Source organism: Opisthorchis viverrini (genome assembly GCF_000715545.1).
Source record: "Opisthorchis viverrini unplaced genomic scaffold opera_v5_97, whole genome shotgun sequence".
Classification (NCBI taxonomy): Eukaryota; Metazoa; Platyhelminthes; class Trematoda; order Opisthorchiida; family Opisthorchiidae; genus Opisthorchis; species Opisthorchis viverrini.
In genome coordinates this window covers 785,512-792,986 of record NW_008751753.1, presented here as the reverse complement: position 1 = coordinate 792,986, position 7,475 = coordinate 785,512, and positions in this window count along the sequence as shown.

Sequence of the window (7,475 nt, the reverse complement as noted above, 5' to 3'; positions counted from 1 at the left end):
TTCAAATCAGGTAATAGTAAGCCTCAGTGGGATTATGCTAGCAAGCTTATGCTCAGTGTGGCCTAATCAAGCTAGGAAGAGTTTGAGGGGTGGTTAGGTGCGGTCAAAAACGAGATATCTAAAATAGGTAGCGAAATGCTCTACCAGGGTAAGTAAAACGCTACGGTAGGGCTATGGTCCCGAAAAAGTTTTTACAACACCTGATCTAGAGATGCAGAGAGAGGGAAAATACATGTTCGAGTATCTTCTGTAAGAGGATATGACAGGCAGTCTGGATCGCGCGATCAGTATACCCTCCCACTGACAAACAAGGTGACGTCACACCTGCACTACTGTTGTCGGAAGTTGACAAAAGCCACCCTGACCTGCCCGATTCAACCAGTATTTTTATTTCTGCCAATCGTCTGGGACGTTTACAATAGTCCATACAAAGAACTGCATCAACCATTTTGATCGGCTGGATCGCACAACTGAGGCTTTGGTGGGATCCCACTCAGTATTCAAGTAGTACCTAAGAAAAGAAGCGTGAAGCGTAAGCCGACCCGCGCGCAAAATTATCGTCCGGTAAACCAGACCGAAAAGCTAAGAAGCACTGTGCACCTGCTTCCCCCTTATTGGGAATCATTGGCAGCGTACAAGTCGCGAATCTCCAGAGTGATTGCGACTCACGATTTTAAGAAGGCAGCTGAAGAATAGACCGTTTGACAAACGACGGCTGATCAATTAGCTTGCTTGATTAACTTGGTTGATTAACTTGCACTTAGGCAGGCGAAAGCGCGGTTGTTTGTCGACTGGCTTCTCGAGTTACAACTTCTCAGATGTGGGGTTTCTGTCTAGGATTGGGCAATCTGACAGTATTCCAGCCCTCGTGCTTTCTTCGGGTAGCATGGCAGTTAGGCCCAGAAAGGGTTCTACAGTTGAACCATTGTATATGATTGTTAGAGGGTTCACTTGTCGTATGAATTAGCCCTCCTTCTGGGCTACTTATGGCTGGTTGGTGATGTTTGTTTTGACATTGTCTAAAATAGTTTGGGCGCCTGATCGACGAAGAACGGTAACGTCTGCGTATCCAAAACCAGTGAACAGATCCCTCAAATCAATTTCGACCCCTGAAGCGTCAGAGGCGGGCACAAAATTTCCCAGAACCTGAAACGTTTTGAGAGCGGGAACAAAATCTTGAGAGAGGACAGCCGTGGACGTAAACTCGGACGAGAGCTTATCGTAGAACTGTGTGCGTACACATAACTAGGCGGATATAAGAGACGGAAAATTGATCGGGACACGTTTAGTTCCTAGTGATCAGTAGAGTCCAGGAGACGAAGAGAGTAGCACTGCGCTGTCGCGATGTACGCATTTAATCAAAGCAGCATGGTTCTCACTAATGCACATCTAGGGTAACCGATCAAGTAAGGATTAGAAGTGAGAGCCGCCAGGATGAAGGTACATTGGTAATGATCATGCGCAATTTTTGAAGTGCACGGAGCTTGCTTCAATATTTCGTTTTCTTTTCAAAGGGTTTGAAATGAGGTTTTGACTGACAAGGAGGCTTTACCCGCTCGTTTAGGGTGCAGATTGCAAATATCCTTACCAGTTACTGTGTTTCGTTGAAGGAACAATGGTGTCGCCCCATGTTCGGATAAGTCTTTCGCTGTTCAAGAATTTCAGGACAACTCGGTTGATCTTCGGAGGACAGTACCAAAGAGGGTTCAGATGCTTGATGGTTATCAGGCTGACGTCTGGTTGTTTCGGTGGTAATATCTGTGTGTTCGGTGTCCCTATTGAATTCAGATAGATGTAGAACGCCGCCAGTTGTATTCTGAACCGTTGGAGCTAGACGGTGAGGGGACACGGTTTCGACTCTTCCGTCTCGGTGAGCAATGAGTGCATAGTATTGATTGTAATTCAGAAAGTGGACTTCTACCAGCGGTTGATACTTGGATGACCTATCATCCCGCTACAGCAACACTGAACCAGGGGTGGTCAACCGAGATGGTAACGACATTCCAAATGTTGAGCGACGTGCGTATTGGAACAGACGTTCGTGCAGAGTAGTCAGTGGTCGTACGTAGCAGTAATCGGAGACTGTGTAGAGCGTCAGGGATTGCCAATTGTTAATAAAAGGTGGAAGATTGTAAGATTTCAACGCTAAGCTCATTGATTTTAGAGGATACCGGTAAGGTGCTCAACCTGACCATTACACTGGATTATGAGCCGATGTATGACTCATAGCAACATCTTTCCACAGAGGACAGTTATTGATCTCAGACGACATGAGCGATGAGCCTCTGTCGGAATGGAATTAAGTTGTCATTCCGAACAAACAGAAGATTTGTGCAAGACAGCCAATCACAGTTGTTGAGGTTATATCTGCACATGCGAATGCAAATGGGAATCTGGAGAACTCGTCAATTATCAGGAGTAAGTAGCGGTTGCTTGTACTACATGGCAGGGTGCCTTTAAAATTCAAACTCAGGCGCTCAAAAGGTTGTGTTGCTTCAATCAGTCTACTGGAGGGTTTCAGAAAATTGGTTTTAGTTCAGTCCACACCTTGGAGGAAGAAATAACGCACTTGACATCGTCGACGGGGTGGGGAAGTAAGGGTGAATCTTGCAGCACACAGAATGAAACTTACGGGTGAGACCTGGGTGGCAGAGCTCTCTAAGTTGATTACCGCTCCCGATAGAAGCACGTATGTTGCGCGATAGAGTGGGGACGACATGATTGTCCTTGCCCGGTCGGTTGACGACATGATACTTGTACTCGAACAACTCAATCGTCCAGCGTTGTATTTTGTCGTTTTTCACCTTACTCTTGTCTCCACCGCCGTACATGAATTTGACTAAACACTGATCATTTTAAAGTGTCTTTCGAGTAGATGGTGCCGCCATTTTCTGATGGATTCAACGATGGCGTAGACCTCCTCGATGGCAGAATGCTTCTTGCTCGGGTTGAGTGTTCTCAAGAAACCACCAATCGGTGGTTTTGGCCGAGGGATGCGGTTATAGTAACATCGGAGGCATCCGTTTCAATAGCCAAAGACTCGCTGTGGCCAATTGTAATAAGCGTGACACTTCTAGTTCATTTTCTTTAAGTTATCAAAGTCTAATTGGACGTCGGCAGGTAGAGAGAATGTTTTATTCTTTACCAGTTTGTTGATTTTGTCAGAAAACGAAGATATCCAATGAGCGTGATGTGCAAGCATACTGGTGACGCGTTGCATTTCCATGGTAGTACCCGGAGGTAACTGACGAATAGGTTCCATGCGTTCAGGGTCGAGCCTTATGACACTCTTTGAAGCCTCATAACCTAGGAGGTGGATAACTTCTGAAGCAGTAACGGTTTTGTTATCGTTGAGCGTGATTCCATACATCCTTGTAGCCCTCAAAAAAGTGATTGCAGATTGATAGAGTATTCATCTTGGGTATTGCCACAAATAATCACATTGCCTATGTTGGCATACGTGCTTTTCAGCTTTTCAGTCGTAATGATATTGTTAATAGTTCGCTGAAAACATGTTGCACCGTTTGTGACATCGGAGGGTATGCGACGAAACTGAAACAGGCCACCACACGCTTCGAATGCTGCAGAGGGTTTCCCCGACGCAGAGGTGGGGACTTGATGGCAAACAGACAGGAGGTATAATGTACTTTAGACTTCTTAGTGCGAAATCCCCCCGATCATTTTGTCAAGGCGTGACAAAGGGTAAGCGTTGATAGTTTGGCTGTACTCAACAACCGTCCAGCGTTTGTTATAGACATTCTTGATCACCAAAACCTGCGCACTCCAAGGAGACGTTGACGGCTCGATGATACCTTGCAATAAGCGGTTAAATTCGGTGCGAATGAATTCTTCATCATCCGGATGATGTCTTGATTTGATGGCAACAGGCCTGTAATCTGGCAGTAAGTTGGCGAAAGTGATGGTGATTCAACGTTTACTGCCGTTAGCTCGCAGATGGTAAACACCTCACGAGCTCCGCTGAATGGAATTTCTATCTTGCCATGTAGACGTAGAGAATCGTGCCCGAGTAGAACGCAGGCGTAGAGATTCGTCATTACGAAGAGCTTCAGTTCATTGTATGATCTACCACTGTATCGGACATAAAGACAAGCATAACTGGTCATTCAACGGCATTGTGACGACTAAGGAGGTTGGGTAAATTTTCCAGTTATTTAGTTCCAGCTCTATATCGGGTTGATTAGTCGTTAGAGGTCTGATCAACACAGTCTCCTGGTTGTTCAGGTTATGGGTTGGAACGTAGTTGGCGATTTGTTCTACAAAAATAGTGATGCACTTGCATTCTCCGCCAAATGCCGCTGTCTTGCGGTCAGGCTTTGTAGCCAAAAGCTTTATTCGAGGACACTAATCGCCCTCCTGTATAGGTCTGGGCTCCCTGGCAATTTTCCAGCCCACATCCTACCATGATACACCTTACAATATTCTCATGCCACATCGGCCGGGTCTCATTACTTGCTATATACAGCAGGGCGGGTAAGTGAAGACATGCTACTTCTACCACCTCCCTTCTTACGCTTTCGCATATTCTATCTTCCAACCGATTCCAGCCCCATTCGAGTATTCTCTCTGCATGTCCCAGCACCTTTCATGATTCAAAGATTACTCTGTGTTCGACCACAGTAACAAACCTATGCACTTCGAATCCTTCTTTCAAACCACGAAAACCGGGCTTAGCTGCCGGGCGGAGAAGACCCAAGTGGTTGGAACGCGAATTTACTGACCGGAAGGTCCGTGGTTCGAAACCGACCTCTGCTTCTCGACTTCCCCTGTCTAGGCTTGGGCAACCTATCCTTGTAGCCCTCAAAAAAGTGATTGCAGATTGATAGAGTATTCATCTTGGGTATTGCCACAAATAATCACATTGCCTATGTTGGCATACGTGCTTTTCAGCTTTTCAGTCGTAATGATATTGTTAATAGTTCGCTGAAAACATGTTGCACCGTTTGTGACATCGGAGGGTATGCGACGAAACTGAAACAGGCCACCACACGCTTCGAATGCTGCAGAGGGTTTCCCCGACGCAGAGGTGGGGACTTGATGGCAAACAGACAGGAGGTATAATGTACTTTAGACTTCTTAGTGCGAAATCCCCCCGATCATTTTGTCAAGGCGTGACAAAGGGTAAGCGTTGATAGTTTGGCTGTACTCAACAACCGTCCAGCGTTTGTTATAGACATTCTTGATCACCAAAACCTGCGCACTCCAAGGAGACGTTGACGGCTCGATGATACCTTGCAATAAGCGGTTAAATTCGGTGCGAATGAATTCTTCATCATCCGGATGATGTCTTGATTTGATGGCAACAGGCCTGTAATCTGGCAGTAAGTTGGCGAAAGTGATGGTGATTCAACGTTTACTGCCGTTAGCTCGCAGATGGTAAACACCTCACGAGCTCCGCTGAATGGAATTTCTATCTTGCCATGTAGACGTAGAGAATCGTGCCCGAGTAGAACGCAGGCGTAGAGATTCGTCATTACGAAGAGCTTCAGTTCATTGTATGATCTACCACTGTATCGGACATAAAGACAAGCATAACTGGTCATTCAACGGCATTGTGACGACTAAGGAGGTTGGGTAAATTTTCCAGTTATTTAGTTCCAGCTCTATATCGGGTTGATTAGTCGTTAGAGGTCTGATCAACACAGTCTCCTGGTTGTTCAGGTTATGGGTTGGAACGTAGTTGGCGATTTGTTCTACAAAAATAGTGATGCACTTGCATTCTCCGCCAAATGCCGCTGTCTTGCGGTCAGGCTTTGTAGCCAAAAGCTTTATTCGAGGACACTAATCGCCCTCCTGTATAGGTCTGGGCTCCCTGGCAATTTTCCAGCCCACATCCTACCATGATACACCTTACAATATTCTCATGCCACATCGGCCGGGTCTCATTACTTGCTATATACAGCAGGGCGGGTAAGTGAAGACATGCTACTTCTACCACCTCCCTTCTTACGCTTTCGCATATTCTATCTTCCAACCGATTCCAGCCCCATTCGAGTATTCTCTCTGCATGTCCCAGCACCTTTCATGATTCAAAGATTACTCTGTGTTCGACCACAGTAACAAACCTATGCACTTCGAATCCTTCTTTCAAACCACGAAAACCGGGCTTAGCTGCCGGGCGGAGAAGACCCAAGTGGTTGGAACGCGAGTTTACTGACCGGAAGGTCCGTGGTTCGAAACCGACCTCTGCTTCTCGACTTCCCCTGTCTAGGCTTGGGCAACCTGGCAGTACCCCAGCCCTCGTGCTTCCTTCGGGTCGCATGGCAGCTAGGCACCGAAAGGGTGCTACAGCTGAATGGTGGCTGCCCCTACTGTTTGCACATTGAAGCAAGGAAGACAAAAGTGGGCTGTTGCTTGTACACCTTATTCCCTGTGTTGGTATACGCTGTTCGTCAGAAGCAAGGATACGGGACGCAATTACTGTAACTGAACTGACTCCAGTCGTTCTGTCTCAGGTTTTGGCTGCGCACCTCTGACCGCTGCAGTGGTATATGCTGGGGTGGGCATTTTATTGAGTGACCGAACGGGAACGTTTCTACTTGATTTAATACCAGCTGATGGTCGTTTCTGCGTGTTTTGTTTGGTGACGTCTGTGAAGCAATCTTGGGAACTTGAGGTCCATCGCATCCCGTTTTTTCTTTCCGCTTACGCCCCAACGGACAGTAGCTCTGATATTTTCTATCACGCTCTATGTGCTCTTTTACAACCAGCTGAAGGCTCAGACCTTGTCGCGGTTGTTAGTAGGTAGGTCGCCTAAGCGCATGATTATCATCACTGCATGACATCAGTGTCAGCACCGATGCTTCGCTGCTGTACAACCATGATTTATTTGAAAGCCTTATTATGAAGAAAAGAATAATGGTGGACGGGGAAGGGACTCAGTTCTAGCTTACTACAATCATTCCCAGATGCCTGCTTCTCGACACTCATTCGGGCAATCCGGGTAGGAAATGACACCAAGAACGTCACACGCATTGATTAGCAGCCTCTCCAACCAGGCGCAGCGGGAATCGCGCGGTCTTCATCCTGGAAGGCGAGTAACATCAACATCACGCAAACGTTTCGTAATCTCTTTGATAACCCTCTGCCGTGTGAACGTTTGTCTACCTGTCTGCTTCCACCACTGTGAGTTGGGTATGGAAAGCGACACTCCTTTCGGCAAACGATGATTCGGCATGCGCAACATATGGCTTAACCAACGCAGCTTCTGGTGATGGACACATTCTTCAATGGAAGCACCCGTTGCATACCCGGGAACTCGCTTTCTAATCGCCGGATTCGCTGACACTAACGCACATCGGCTCTGGTTCTGAGACAACGATTGTCGAAACCCTGATGACGGCTCAGTTCCGCTGCTCCGAACAGGCCAAATCTCACATATGGCTTACCGTTTCGCTTCCACGTTCGTTCACTGAGCAGCGTGATATCGGAGCCAGTATCAAGTTGCAACCGAACTG